The 16,884-nt window shown below is 43.7% G+C and overlaps 1 long non-coding RNA gene across 2 annotated transcripts; it reads right to left on the bottom strand.

Moving 5' to 3' along the window:
• Positions 1-3,286: 3,286 nt before the first annotated feature.
• Positions 3,287-5,233, bottom strand: LOC127920243 (uncharacterized). Of its 2 annotated transcripts, none has more exons than XR_008105449.1 (3): positions 4,865-5,233; positions 3,958-4,301; positions 3,287-3,429 (listed from the first exon to the last, which is right to left on the bottom strand). It is a non-coding gene; the product is annotated as an uncharacterized LOC127920243 (long non-coding RNA). The 2 variants fall into 2 exon arrangements; XR_008105448.1 differs by having other exon boundaries at positions 3,378-3,554; positions 4,169-4,301.
• Between the last annotated feature and the right edge of the window lie 11,651 nt (positions 5,234-16,884).

Genomic DNA, 16,884 nt, shown 5'->3' with positions numbered 1-16,884 from the left:
GCTCCTTCCTACCTGACACGCAGGCGTCCCATCTAGACATCTGGAAATGCAAATGCGCTACGCTAAATGCTAATAGTACTGTTAAAACTCAAACGTTCATTAAAATACACATGCAGGGTATTGAATTAAAGCTACACTCGTTGTGAATCCAGGCAACAAGTCAGATTTTTTAAAATGCTTTTCGGCGAAAGCATGAGAAGCTATTATCTGATAGCATGTAACACCCCAAAGACCCGCAGGGGACGTAAACAAAATAATTAGCATAGTCGGCGCTACACAAACCGCACAAATAAAATATAAAACATTCATTACCTTTGACCATCTTCTTTGTTGGCACTCCTAGATGTCCCATAATCACTATTGGGTCTTTTTTTCGATTAAATCGGTCCATATATAGCCTAGATATCGATCTATGAAGACTGTGTGATAAACGGAAAAAAAATAGCGTCTTATAACGTAACGTCATTTTTTAAAATTAAAAAAGTCGACGATAAACTTTCACAAAACACTTCGAAATACTTTTGTAATGCAACTTTAGGTATTAGTAAACGTTAATAAGCGATCAAATTAATCACGAGACGAAGTGTATTCTATAGGTGTCCGTCTGGAAATACTGTCCGGGTAAATCTCAACCAAAATATCCGGTCGGAGACCTGAAGAAATGGCTTGTCTCTTCTTCGTTTGACGAAGAAACAAAGCCTAGGCAAATGACAAGACTGTTGACATCGTGTGGAAGCTGTAGGTACTGCAACCTCAGCCTCATTTAATGTCGATCGCCTATAGCAATGGGTTGAAGTGGCGGATGGATATATTTTTCCATTTTCAGTGATCAGATTTTCCTGCACTTTTCGATGAAACGCACGTTCTGTTATAGTCACAGCCGTGATTTAACCAGTTTTATAAACGTCTGAGTGTTTTCTATCCACACATACTAATCATATGCATATACTATATTCCTGGCCTGAGTAGCAGGGCGCTGAAATGTTGCGCGATTTTTAACAGAATGTTTGAAAAAGTAGGGGGTAGGAGTAACAGGTTAAGAAGAATCCTAGAGTGTCAACTAAAGACTTACAGAAATCTGGAACATGCTAACATCTCTGTTGCCTAGTGGTTAGAGTGTAGAGGTGGCAGGTAGTCTAGTCGTTAGAGTGTTGGGGCGGCAGGGTAGCCTAGTGGTTAGAGTGTAGAGGCGGCAGGGTAGCCTAGTGGTTAGAGTGTAGAGATGGCAGGGTAGCCTAGTGGTTGGAGTGTAGAGGCGGCAGGGTAGCCTAGTGGTTAGAGTGTAGAGGCGGCAGGGTAGCCTAGTGGTTAGAGTGTAGGGGCGGCAGGGTAGCCTAGTGGTTAGAGTGTAGAGGCGGCAGGGTAGCCTAGTGGTTAGAGTGTAGAGGCGGCAGGGTAGCCTAGGGTTAGCCTAGTGGTTAGGGTGTAGAGGTGGCAGGGCAGCCTAGTGGTTAGAGTGTAGAGGCGGCAGCGTAGCCTAGTGGTTAGAGTGTAGCCTAGGGTTAGGCAGGGCGGCAGCCTAGTGGTTAGAGTGTAGAGGCGGCAGGGTAGCCTAGTGGTTAGAGTGTAGGGGCGGCAGGGTAGCCTAGTGGTTAGAGTGTTAGCCTAGTGGTTAGAGTGTAGGGCGGCAGGGTAGCCTAGTGGTTAGAGTGTAGGGCGGCAGGGTAGCCTAGTGGTTAGAGTGTAGGGGCGGCAGGGTAGCCTAGTGGTTAGAGTGTAGGGACGGCGGGTAGCAGGGTAGCCTAGTGGTTAGAGTGTAGAGGCGGCAGGGTAGCCTAGTGGTTAGAGTGTAGAGGCGGCAGGGTAGCCTAGTGGTTAGAGTGTAGAGGCGGCAGGGTAGCCTAGTGGTTAGAGCGTTGGACTAGTAACCGGAAGGTTGCAAGTTCAAATCCCCGAGCTGACAAGGTACAAATCTGGCGTTCTTCCCCTGAACAGGCAGTTAACCCACTGTTCCTAGGCCGTCATTGTAAATAAGAATTTGTTCTTAACTGACTTGCCTAGTTAAATAAAGGTAAAAAAAAAATTATATATATATATATTAATATTCATGTAAACATAACTCACTGATGCTTCTTTAAACTGGTTAGTGCTGACTGCTCTGCTGGACCAAGCAGTCACCCATCCATCCTAGCAGGAAGTTAAAAATAGCCTTGACATAACATGAGCACAACACATGACAACACTGTGACAGTCTGACCTTGGCTCTGATTACTCCCCTCTGTCCACAGTCAGACGGTCTGTTGTTGAGACACAAATAATATTGTCTTGGGACGTGCATATTGACCAATGACTGATGTTGACTGGGTGAGGGCTCTGTGAGGGCTCTGTGAGAGCTGTCAACTCTCTCACCACCTCACAGCTCATCTAACTTAGTGATGAATACATGTATTGTCCTCTCTCTCTCTCTCTCTCCCTCCCTGTCTCTCTCTCTCTCTCTCTCTCTCTCTCTCTCTCTCTCTCTCTCTCTCTCTCTCTCTCTCTCTCTCTCTCTCTCTCTCTCTCTCTCTCTCTCTCTCTCTCTCTCTCTCTCTCTCTCTCTCTCTCTCTCTCTCTCTCTCTCTCTTTCTCTCTTTCTCTCTCTTCTCTCTCTCTCTCTCTCTCTCTCTCTCTCTCTCTCTTTCTCTCTTTCTCTCTTTCTCTCTCTCTCTCTCTCTCGTCTCTGTCCAATTATGGAGTTTGTTATTGAGACACAAATAATAATGTCTTGGGACGTTCATATTGACCAATGACTGGGTGATAAATACATTTACTGTTCTCTCTGAGACACAGTCAATATATATCAAAATAAAATATTAATCAGGCCTTTGACATCAGATCACAGTTTATTATTTGACCTTGCTGGTGAACATTAGGTCGGCTAACCTCTCCCTTTCCCCTCTATGGTTCGATGTCTGTCTCTGTCCGGCTAGGGAGTTTGTTGTTCAGGTAAAATAATGTCTTGAGTCTTTGTTGAGACGAAGTTGGCGAACACCTTGAAGGGGTACCTGACCTAACTGACCTACAATTACCTACTTCTAATGACTAGGGGTTGGTTCAATTACCTACTAACTGACCTAATGACTTCATGACTAGGGGCTGGTACTATTACCTACTAACTGACCTAATGACTTCATGACTAGGGGCTGGTACTATTACCTACTAACTGACCTAATGACTAGGGGCTGGTTCTATTACCTACTAACTGACCTAATGACTTCATGACTAGGGCTGGTACTATTACCTACTAACTGACCTAATGACTAGGGGCTGGTTCAATTACCTACTAACTGACCTAATGACTTGGTACTATTACCTACTAACTGACCTAATGACTAGGGGCTGGTTCTATTACCTACTAACTGACCTAATGACTTCATGACTAGGGGTTGGTACTATTACCTACTAACTGACCTAATGACTAAGGGCTGGTTCTATTACCTACTAACTGACCTAATGACTTCATGACTAGGGGTTGGTACTATTACCTACTAACTGACCTAATGACTAAGGGCTGGTTCTATTACCTACTAACTGACCTAATGACTAGGAGCTGGTACTATTACCTACTAACTGACCTAATGACTTCATGACTAGGGGCTGGTACTATTACCTACTAACTGACCTAATGACTAGGGCTGGTTCTATTACCTACTAACTGACCTAATGACTTCATGACTAGGGGTACTGACCTAATGACTAAGGGCTGGTTCTATTACCTACTAACTGACCTAATGACTAGGAGCTGGTACTATTACCTACTAACTGACCTAATGACTTCATGACTAGGGGTTGGTACTATTACCTACTAACTGACCTAATGACTAGGTGCTGGTACTATTACCTACTAACTGACCTAATGACTTCATGACTAGGGGTTGGTACTATTACCTACTAACTGACCTAATGACTAGGGGCTGGTACTATTACCTACTAACTGACCTAATGACTAAGGGCTGGTTCTATTACCTACTAACTGACCTAATGACTAGGAGCTGGTACTATTACCTACTAACTGACCTAATGACTTCATGACTAGGGGTTGGTACTATTACCTACTAACTGACCTAATGACTAGGGGCTGGTTCTATTACCTACTAACTGACCTAATGACTTCATGACTAGGGGTTGGTACTATTACCTACTAACTGACCTAATGACTAAGGGCTGGTTCTATTACCTACTAACTGACCTAATGACTTCATGACTAGGGGTTGGTACTATTACCTACTAACTGACCTAATGACTAGGGGCTGGTTCTATTACCTACTAACTGACCTAATGACTTCATGACTAGGGGTTGGTACTATTACCTACTAACTGACCTAATGACTTCATGACTAGGGGCTGGTTCTATTACCTACTAACTGACCTAATGACTTCATGACTAGGGGTTGGTACTATTACCTACTAACTGACCTAATGACTAGGGGCTGGTTCTATTACCTACTAACTGACCTAATGACTTCATGACTAGGGGTTGGTTCTATTACCTACTAACTGACCTAATGACTTCATGACTAGGGGTTGGTACTATTACCTACTAACTGACCTAATGACTAGGGGCTGGTTCTATTACCTACTAACTGACCTAATGACTTCATGACTAGGGGTTGGTACTATTACCTACTAACTGACCTAATGACTAAGGGCTGGTTCTATTACCTACTAACTGACCTAATGACTAGGAGCTGGTACTATTACCTACTAACTGACCTAATGACTTCATGACTAGGGGTTGGTACTATTACCTACTAACTGACCTAATGACTAGGGGCTGGTACTATTACCTACTAACTGACCTAATGACTTCATGACTAGGGGTTGGTACTATTACCTACTAACTGACCTAATGACTAGGGGCTGGTACTATTACCTACTAACTGACCTAATGACTAAGGGCTGGTTCTATTACCTACTAACTGACCTAATGACTAGGAGCTGGTACTATTACCTACTAACTGACCTAATGACTTCATGACTAGGGGTTGGTACTATTACCTACTAACTGACCTAATGACTAGGGGCTGGTTCTATTACCTACTAACTGACCTAATGACTTCATGACTAGGGGTTGGTACTATTACCTACTAACTGACCTAATGACTAAGGGCTGGTTCTATTACCTACTAACTGACCTAATGACTAGGAGCTGGTACTATTACCTACTAACTGACCTAATGACTTCATGACTAGGGGTTGGTACTATTACCTACTAACTGACCTAATGACTAGGGGCTGGTACTATTACCTACTAACTGACCTAATGACTTCATGACTAGGGGTTGGTACTATTACCTACTAACTGACCTAATGACTAGGGGCTGGTTCTATTACCTACTAACTGACCTAATGACTTCATGACTAGGGGCTGGTACTATTACCTACTAACTGACCTAATGACTAGGGGCTGGTACTATTACCTACTAACTGACCTAATGACTAGGGGCTGGTTCTATTACCTACTAACTGACCTAATGACTAAGGGCTGGTACTATTACCTACTAACTGACCTAATGACTAGGGGCTGGTACTATTACCTACTAACTGACCTAATGACTAGGGGCTGGTTCTATTACCTACTAACTGACCTAATGACTAAGGGCTGGTACTATTACCTACTAACTGACCTAATGACTAGGGGCTGGTACTATTACCTACTAACTGACCTAATGACTAGGGGTTGGTACTATTACCTACTAACTGACCTAATGACTAGGGGTTGGTACTATTACCTACTAACTGACCTAATGACTAGGGGTTGGTACTATTACCTACTAACTGACCTAATGACTAGGGGCTGGTTCTATTACCTACTAACTGACCTAATGACTAGGGGCTGGTTCAATTACCTACTAACTGACCTAATGACTAGGGGCTGGTTCTATTACCTACTAACTGACCTAATGACTTCATGACTAGGGGCTGGTAATATTACCTACTAACTGACCTAATGACTAGGGGCTGGTTCTATTACCTACTAACTGACCTAATGACTAGGGGCTGGTAATATTACCTACTAACTGACCTAATGACTAAGGGCTGGTACTATTACCTACTAACTGACCTAATGACTTCATGACTAGGGGCTGGTAATATTACCTACTAACTGACCTAATGACTAAGGGCTGGTACTATTACCTACTAACTGACCTAATGACTTCATGACTAGGGGCTGGTAATATTACCTACTAACTGACCTAATGACTAAGGGCTGGTACAATTACCTACTAACTGACCTAATGACTTCATGACTAGGGGCTGGTACTATTACCTACTAACTGACCTAATGACTAGGGGCTGGTTCTATTACCTACTAACTGACCTAATGACTAGGGGCTGGTACTATTACCTACTAACTGACCTAATGACTAGGGGCTGGTACTATTACCTACTAACTGACCTAATGACTAGGGGCTGGTACTATTACCTACTAACTGACCTAATGACTAGGGGCTGGTTCTATTACCTACTAACTGACCTAATGACTAGGGGCTGGTTCTATTACCTACTAACTGACCTAATGACTTCATGACTAGGGGTTGGTACTATTACCTACTAACTGACCTAATGACTAGGGGCTGGTACTATTACCTACTAACTGACCTAATGACTAGGGGCTGGTTCTATTACCTACTAACTGACCTAATGACTTCATGACTAGGGGCTGGTACTATTACCTACTAACTGACCTAATGACTAGGGGCTGGTACTATTACCTACTAACTGACCTAATGACTTCATGACTAGGGCTGGTACTATTACCTACTAACTGACCTAATGACTAGGGGCTGGTACTATTACCTACTAACTGACCTAATGACTAGGGGTTGGTACTATTACCTACTAACTGACCTAATGACTTCATGACTAGGGGCTGGTACTATTACCTACTAACTGACCTAATGACTAGGGGCTGGTACTATTACCTACTAACTGACCTAATGACTAGGGGTTGGTACTATTACCTACTAACTGACCTAATGACTTCATGACTAGGGGCTGGTACTATTACCTACTAACTGACCTAATGACTAGGGGCTGGTACTATTACCTACTAACTGACCTAATGACTAGGGGCTGGTTCTATTACCTACTAACTGACCTAATGACTAGGGGCTGGTACTATTACCTACTAACTGACCTAATGACTAGGGGCTGGTTCTATTACCTACTAACTGACCTAATGACTAGGGGCTGGTTCAATTACCTACTAACTGACCTAATGACTAGGGGCTGGTTCAATTACCTACTAACTGACCTAATGACTTCATGACTAGGGGCTGGTACTATTACCTACTAACTGACCTAATGACTAGGGGCTGGTTCAATTACCTACTAACTGACCTAATGACTTCATGACTAGGGGCTGGTACTATTACCTACTAACTGACCTAATGACTAGGGGCTGGTACTATTACCTACTAACTGACCTAATGACTAGGGGCTGGTTCTATTACCTACTAACTGACCTAATGACTTCATGACTAGGGGCTGGTACTATTACCTACTAACTGACCTAATGACTAGGGGCTGGTTCAATTACCTACTAACTGACCTAATGACTAGGGGTTGGTACTATTACCTACTAACTGACCTAATGACTTCATGACTAGGGGCTGGTACTATTACCTACTAACTGACCTAATGACTAGGGGCTGGTACTATTACCTACTAACTGACCTAATGACTAGGGGCTGGTTCTATTACCTACTAACTGACCTAATGACTAGGGGCTGGTACTATTACCTACTAACTGACCTAATGACTAGGGGCTGGTTCTATTACCTACTAACTGACCTAATGACTAGGGGCTGGTTCTATTACCTACTAACTGACCTAATGACTAGGGGCTGGTACTATTACCTACTAACTGACCTAATGACTTCATGACTAGGGGCTGGTACTATTACCTACTAACTGACCTAATGACTAGGGGCTGGTTCAATTACCTACTAACTGACCTAATGACTTCATGACTAGGGGTTGGTACTATTACCTACTAACTGACCTAATGACTTCATGACTAGGGCTGGTTCTATTACCTACTAACTGACCTAATGACTAGGGGCTGGTACTATTACCTACTAACTGACCTAATGACTTCATGACTAGGGGTTGGTACTATTACCTACTAACTGACCTAATGACTAGGGGTTGGTACTATTACCTACTAACTGACCTAATGACTAGGGTTGGTACTATTACCTACTAACTGACCTAATGACTAGGGGCTGGTTCTATTACCTACTAACTGACCTAATGACTAGGGGCTGGTTCAATTACCTACTAACTGACCTAATGACTAGGGGCTGGTTCTATTACCTACTAACTGACCTAATGACTTCATGACTAGGGCTGGTAATATTACCTACTAACTGACCTAATGACTAGGGGCTGGTTCTATTACCTACTAACTGACCTAATGACTAGGGGCTGGTAATATTACCTACTAACTGACCTAATGACTAAGGGCTGGTACTATTACCTACTAACTGACCTAATGACTTCATGACTAGGGGCTGGTAATATTACCTACTAACTGACCTAATGACTAAGGGCTGGTACTATTACCTACTAACTGACCTAATGACTTCATGACTAGGGGCTGGTAATATTACCTACTAACTGACCTAATGACTAAGGGCTGGTACAATTACCTACTAACTGACCTAATGACTTCATGACTAGGGGCTGGTACTATTACCTACTAACTGACCTAATGACTAGGGGCTGGTTCTATTACCTACTAACTGACCTAATGACTAGGGGCTGGTACTATTACCTACTAACTGACCTAATGACTAGGGGCTGGTACTATTACCTACTAACTGACCTAATGACTAGGGGCTGGTACTATTACCTACTAACTGACCTAATGACTAGGGGCTGGTTCTATTACCTACTAACTGACCTAATGACTAGGGGCTGGTTCTATTACCTACTAACTGACCTAATGACTTCATGACTAGGGGTTGGTACTATTACCTACTAACTGACCTAATGACTAGGGGCTGGTACTATTACCTACTAACTGACCTAATGACTAGGGGCTGGTTCTATTACCTACTAACTGACCTAATGACTTCATGACTAGGGGCTGGTACTATTACCTACTAACTGACCTAATGACTAGGGGCTGGTACTATTACCTACTAACTGACCTAATGACTTCATGACTAGGGGCTGGTACTATTACCTACTAACTGACCTAATGACTAGGGGCTGGTACTATTACCTACTAACTGACCTAATGACTAGGGGTTGGTACTATTACCTACTAACTGACCTAATGACTTCATGACTAGGGGCTGGTACTATTACCTACTAACTGACCTAATGACTAGGGGCTGGTACTATTACCTACTAACTGACCTAATGACTAGGGGTTGGTACTATTACCTACTAACTGACCTAATGACTTCATGACTAGGGGCTGGTACTATTACCTACTAACTGACCTAATGACTAGGGGCTGGTACTATTACCTACTAACTGACCTAATGACTAGGGGCTGGTTCTATTACCTACTAACTGACCTAATGACTAGGGGCTGGTACTATTACCTACTAACTGACCTAATGACTAGGGGCTGGTTCTATTACCTACTAACTGACCTAATGACTAGGGGCTGGTTCAATTACCTACTAACTGACCTAATGACTAGGGGCTGGTTCAATTACCTACTAACTGACCTAATGACTTCATGACTAGGGGCTGGTACTATTACCTACTAACTGACCTAATGACTAGGGGCTGGTTCAATTACCTACTAACTGACCTAATGACTTCATGACTAGGGGCTGGTACTATTACCTACTAACTGACCTAATGACTAGGGGCTGGTACTATTACCTACTAACTGACCTAATGACTAGGGGCTGGTTCTATTACCTACTAACTGACCTAATGACTTCATGACTAGGGGCTGGTACTATTACCTACTAACTGACCTAATGACTAGGGGCTGGTTCAATTACCTACTAACTGACCTAATGACTAGGGGTTGGTACTATTACCTACTAACTGACCTAATGACTTCATGACTAGGGGCTGGTACTATTACCTACTAACTGACCTAATGACTAGGGGCTGGTACTATTACCTACTAACTGACCTAATGACTAGGGGCTGGTTCTATTACCTACTAACTGACCTAATGACTAGGGGCTGGTACTATTACCTACTAACTGACCTAATGACTAGGGGCTGGTTCTATTACCTACTAACTGACCTAATGACTAGGGGCTGGTTCTATTACCTACTAACTGACCTAATGACTAGGGGCTGGTACTATTACCTACTAACTGACCTAATGACTTCATGACTAGGGGCTGGTACTATTACCTACTAACTGACCTAATGACTAGGGGCTGGTTCAATTACCTACTAACTGACCTAATGACTTCATGACTAGGGGTTGGTACTATTACCTACTAACTGACCTAATGACTTCATGACTAGGGGCTGGTTCTATTACCTACTAACTGACCTAATGACTAGGGGCTGGTACTATTACCTACTAACTGACCTAATGACTTCATGACTAGGGGTTGGTACTATTACCTACTAACTGACCTAATGACTAGGGGCTGGTTCAATTACCTACTAACTGACCTAATGACTTCATGACTAGGGGCTGGTACTATTACCTACTAACTGACCTAATGACTAGGGGCTGGTACTATTACCTACTAACTGACCTAATGACTTCATGACTAGGGGCTGGTACTATTACCTACTAACTGACCTAATGACTAGGGGCTGGTTCTATTACCTACTAACTGACCTAATGACTAGGGGCTGGTTCTATTACCTACTAACTGACCTAATGACTAGGGGCTGGTACTATTACCTACTAACTGACCTAATGACTAGGGGCTGGTACTATTACCTACTAACTGACCTAATGACTAGGGGCTGGTACTATTACCTACTAACTGACCTAATGACTAGGGGCTGGTTCTATTACCTACTAACTGACCTAATGACTAGGGGCTGGTACTATTACCTACTAACTGACCTAATGACTTCATGACTAGGGGCTGGTACTATTACCTACTAACTGACCTAATGACTAGGGGCTGGTACTATTACCTACTAACTGACCTAATGACTAGGGGCTGGTTCTATTACCTACTAACTGACCTAATGACTTCATGAGTAGGGGCTGGTACTATTACCTACTAACTGACCTAATGACTAGGGGCTGGTACTATTACCTACTAACTGACCTAATGACTAGGGGCTGGTTCTATTACCTACTAACTGACCTAATGACTTCATGACTAGGGGCTGGTACTATTACCTACTAACTGACCTAATGACTAGGGGCTGGTTCAATTACCTACTAACTGACCTAATGACTTCATGACTAGGGGCTGGTACTATTACCTACTAACTGACCTAATGACTAGGGGCTGGTACTATTACCTACTAACTGACCTAATGACTAGGGGCTGGTTCTATTACCTACTAACTGACCTAATGACTAGGGGCTGGTACTATTACCTACTAACTGACCTAATGACTAGGGGCTGGTTCTATTACCTACTAACTGACCTAATGACTAGGGGCTGGTACTATTACCTACTAACTGACCTAATGACTAGGGGCTGGTTCAATTACCTACTAACTGACCTAATGACTTCATGACTAGGGGCTGGTACTATTACCTACTAACTGACCTAATGACTAGGGGCTGGTACTATTACCTACTAACTGACCTAATGACTTCATGACTAGGGGCTGGTACTATTACCTACTAACTGACCTAATGACTAGGGGCTGGTACTATTACCTACTAACTGACCTAATGACTAGGGGCTGGTTCAATTACCTACTAACTGACCTAATGACTTCATGACTAGGGGCTGGTACTATTACCTACTAACTGACCTAATGACTAGGGGCTGGTACTATTACCTACTAACTGACCTAATGACTAAGGGCTGGTACTATTACCTACTAACTTACCTAATGACTAGGGGCTGGTTCTATTACCTACTAACTGACCTAATGACTAGGGGCTGGTATAATTTCCTAATGACTTCATGACTAGGGGCTGGTACAGTTACCGTATAACTGACCTAATGACTAGGGGCTGGTACAGTTACCGTATAACTGACCTAATGACTTCATGACTAGGGGCTGGTACTATTACCGTATAACTGACAGTTATGGATGAAGACTGTCATGAAATAAAATAACGTCATAAACAGAAATACACTCAAAATTAAAGAGGAAAACCACACTACAGGCTGATCCAACTTTGATGTAATTACCTTAAAACAAGTCCAAATGAGGCTCAGTAGTGTGTGTGTCCTCCCACGTGCCTGTATGACCTCCCTACAACGCCTGGGCATGCTCCTGATGAGGTGGTGGATGGTCTCCTGAGTGATCTCCTCCCAGACCTGGACTAAAGCATCCGCCAACTCCTGGACATTCTGTGGTGCATGGAGGATGGACCGAGACATGATGTCCCAGATGTGCTCAATTGGATTCAGGTCTGGGGAACGGGCGGGCCAGTCCATAGCATCAATGCCTTCCTCTTGCAGGAACTGCTCACACACTCCAGCCACATGAGGTCTAGCATTGTCTTGGATTAGGAGGAACCCAGGGCCAACCGCACCAGCATATGGTCTCACAAGGGATCTGAGGATCTCATCTCGGTACCTAATGGCAGTCAGGCTACCTCTGGCGTCCACATGGAGGGCTGTGCGGCCCCCCCAAAGAAATGCCACCCCACACCGTGACTGACCCACCACCAAACCGGTCATGCTGGAGGATGTTGCAGGCAGCTGAACGTTCTCCATGGCGTCTCCAGACTGTCACGTCTGTCACATGTGCTCAGTGTAAACCTGCTTTCATCTGTGAAGAGCACAGGGCGCCAGTGGTGAATTTACCAATCTTGGTGTTCTCTAGCCAAACGTCCTGCACGGTGTTGGGCTGTAAGCACAACCCCCACCTGTGGACGTCGGGCCCTCATACTACCACCCTCACGGTGTTGGGCTGTAAGCACAACCTCCACCTGTGGACGTCTGGCCCTCATACCACCCTCACGGTGTTGGGCTGTAAGCACAACCCCCACCTGTGGACGTCGGGCCCTCATACCACCCTCACGGTGTTGGGCTGTAAGCACAACCCCCACCTGTGGACGTCGGGCCCTCATACCACCCTCACGGTGTTGGGCTGTAAGCACAACCCCCACCTGTGGACGTCGAGCCCTCATACCACCCTCATGGAGTTTTTTTTGTAATGTCAGTTGAGTTGAATCAACAAATCACATGGCTCGTATTTTACTTCCTGCTTTTTGCTCCTGAATGAGGATTCCCATTCTATTCATTATATTTCTATGGCAGCACATGCAGTCAGAGGCGGGGGATTGGAGAAAATGTACATCAATAAAATGAGAGGAGGCGGGGGATTGGAGAAAATGTACATCAATAAAATGAGAGGAGGCGGGGATTGGAGAAAATGTACATCAATAAAATGAGAGGAGGCGGGGGATTGGAGAAAATGTACATCAATAAAATGAGAGGAGGCGGGGATTGGAGAAAATGTACATCAATAAAATGAGAGGAGGCGGGGGATTGGAGAAAATGTACATCAATAAAATGAGAGGAGGCGGGGATTGGAGAAAATGTACATCAATAAAATGAGAGGAGGCGGGGGATTGGAGAAAATGTACATCAATAAAATGAGAGGAGGCGGGGGATTGGAGAAAATGTATGTCAATAAAATGAGAGGAGGCGGGGATTGGAGAAAATGTACATCAATAAAATGAGAGGAGGCGGGGATTGGAGAAAATGTACATCAATAAAATGAGAGGAGGCGGGGGATTGGAGAAAATGTACATCAATAAAATGAGAGGAGGCGGGGGATTGGAGAAAATGTACATCAATAAAATGAGAGGAGGCGGGGATTGGAGAAAATGTACATCAATAAAATGAGAGGAGGCGGGGGATTGGAGAAAATGTATGTCAATAAAATGAGAGGAGGCGGGGGATTGGAGAAAATGTACATCAATAAAATGAGAGGAGGCGGGGATTGGAGAAAATGTACATCAATAAAATGAGAGGAGGCGGGGGATTGGAGAAAATGTACATCAATAAAATGAGAGGAGGCTGGGGATTGGAGAAAATGTACATCAATAAAATGAGAGGAGGCGGGGGATTGGAGAAAATGTACATCAATAAAATGAGAGGAGGCGGGGGATTGGAGAAAATGTACATCAATAAAATGAGAGGAGGCTGGGGATTGGAGAAAATGTACATCAATAAAATGAGAGGAGGCGGGGGATTGGAGAAAATGTATGTCAATAAAATGAGAGGAGGCGGGGGATTGGAGAAAATGTATGTCAATAAAATGAGAGGAGGCGGGGGATTGGAGAAAATGTATGTCAATAAAATGAGAGGAGGCGGGGGATTGGAGAAAATGTACGTCAATAAAATGAGAGGAGGCGGGGGATTGGAGAAAATGTACATCAATAAAATGAGAGGAGGCGGGGATTGGAGAAAATGTACATCAATAAAATGAGAGGAGGCGGGGGATTGGAGAAAATGTATGTCAATAAAATGAGAGGAGGCGGGGATTGGAGAAAATGTATGTCAATAAAATGAGAGGAGGCGGGGGATTGGAGAAAATGTATGTCAATAAAATGAGAGGAGGCGGGGGATTGGAGAAAATGTACGTCAATAAAATGAGAGGAGGCGGGGGATTGGAGAAAATGTACATCAATAAAATGAGAGGAGGCGGGGGATTGGAGAAAATGTACATCAATAAAATGAGAGGAGGCGGGGGATTGGAGAAAATGTACATCAATAAAATGAGAGGAGGCTGGGGATTGGAGAAAATGTACATCAATAAAATGAGAGGAGGCGGGGGATTGGAGAAAATGTACATCAATAAAACGAGAGGAGGCGGGGATTGGAGAAAATGTACGTTTAAAAAAACGTGTTAAAATGCTATTCGAACAGCTATTACGGTGACCACAATCATTTGACTGTCTTATCATACCACCTACTAACCTACAAAATGACTTCATAACACCTACTAACCTACATAATGACTTCATAACACCTACTAACCTACATAATGACTTCATACCACCTACTAACCTACATAATGACTTCATAATGCCATATAACCTACATAATGACTTCATAACACCTACTAACCTACATAATGACTTCATACCACCTACTAACCTACATAAAGACTTCATAATGCCATATAACCTACATAATGACTTCATAACACCTACTAACCTACATAATGACTTCATAACACCTACTAACCTACATAATGACTTCATAATGCCATATAACCTACATAATGACTTCATAACACCTACTAACCTACATAATGACTTCATAATGCCTACTAACCTACATAATGATGTCATAACTCCTACTAACCTACATAATGACTTCATACCACCTACTAATAAAGGCTTCATAATGCATACTAACCTACATAATGACTTCAGCAGCATATCACCCTGCATACCACTGCTGGCTTGCTTCTGAAGCTAAGCAGGGTTGGTCCTTGTCAGTTCCTGGATGGGAGACCAGATGCTGCTGGAAGTGTTGTTGGAGGGCCAGTAGGAGGCACTCTTTCCTCTGTCTAAAAAAAATATCCCAATGCCCCAGGGCAGTGATTGGGGACATTGCCCTGTGTAGGGTGCTTTCTTTCGGATGGGACGTTAAACGGGTGTTATAGCCTACATAAGTCTGGCTAGAGAGTTTGTTGTTGAGATACAATACTGTCATAAGTCTGGCTAGAGAGTTTGTTGAGACACAATATTGTCTTGGGACATGCATATTGACCAATGAATGTGATATTGTCTGGGTTATTAGGTTAGGCTTTCTTTTTGTATTTATTTAACTCGGCAAGTCAGTTAAGAACACATTATTTTTTTACGATGACGGCATTACCCTCTTCCCCGGGCCAAACCTGAGCCGTTTGTGCGGGGACTCCCAACTACGGCCGGATGTGATGCAGCCTGGATTCGAACCAGGTACTGCAGTGACGAGTCCTGCAAATGTAGTGTCTTAGACCACTGTGCCACTCAGGTGCAAATGAGGCCAACTAAACACCAGACATCACTTTACAGTTTATTATCTGACTTAGTGACTAATATTAGAGCACAGGTTGAAGAAAAACTCTGATCCAATGATCTCATTGGTTTTAGTTTCAGTACTGGTTATTCTGAAGGAAGCTGATCAGATGATGTCATTGGTTTTAGTTTCAGTACTGGTTATTCTGAAGGAAGCTGATCGGAGAATCTCATTGGTTTTAGTTTCAGTACTGGTTATTCTGAAGGAAGCTGATCAGATGATGTCATTGGTTGTTCTGAAGGAGAACTCTGATAGGAGGATCTCATTGGTTGTTCTGAAGGAGAACTCTGATCGGAGGATCTCATTGGTTGTTCTGAAGGAGAACTCTGATCGGAGGATCTCATTGGTTGTTCTGAAGGAGAACTCTGATCGGAGGATCTCATTGGTTTTCCATAGCAGGAAGCAGGCGGTGTTTGTGTAATATTGCTCCGTTTCAGTAAAGCCAACAACAGTAACTTTTGTTAATGCAAACACCTTATGACAACCAGTGGAACAGCCACTTGCATCTAAATCTTGTTGGGGGAGAAGGGGGTGAGAAGGATTACTTACCCTTACTTACCCTATCCTAGGTATTCCTTGAAGAGGTGGGGTTTCAGGTGTCTCCGGAAGGTGGTGATTGACTCCGCTGTCCTGGCGTCGTGAGGGAGTTTGTTCCACCATTGGGGGCCAGAGCAGCGAACAGTTTTGACTGGGCTGAGCGGGAACTGTACTTCCTCAGTGGTAGGGAGGCGAGCAGGCCAGAGGTGGATGAACGCAGTGCCCTTGTTTGGGTGTAGGGCCTGATCAG

Source organism: Oncorhynchus keta, unplaced genomic scaffold (genome assembly GCF_023373465.1).
Source record: "Oncorhynchus keta strain PuntledgeMale-10-30-2019 unplaced genomic scaffold, Oket_V2 Un_contig_1869_pilon_pilon, whole genome shotgun sequence".
Taxonomy (NCBI): Eukaryota; Metazoa; Chordata; class Actinopteri; order Salmoniformes; family Salmonidae; genus Oncorhynchus; species Oncorhynchus keta.
The sequence above is the reverse complement of the archived record's forward strand: the minus strand, read 5'-3'. Positions and strand labels throughout refer to the sequence as shown.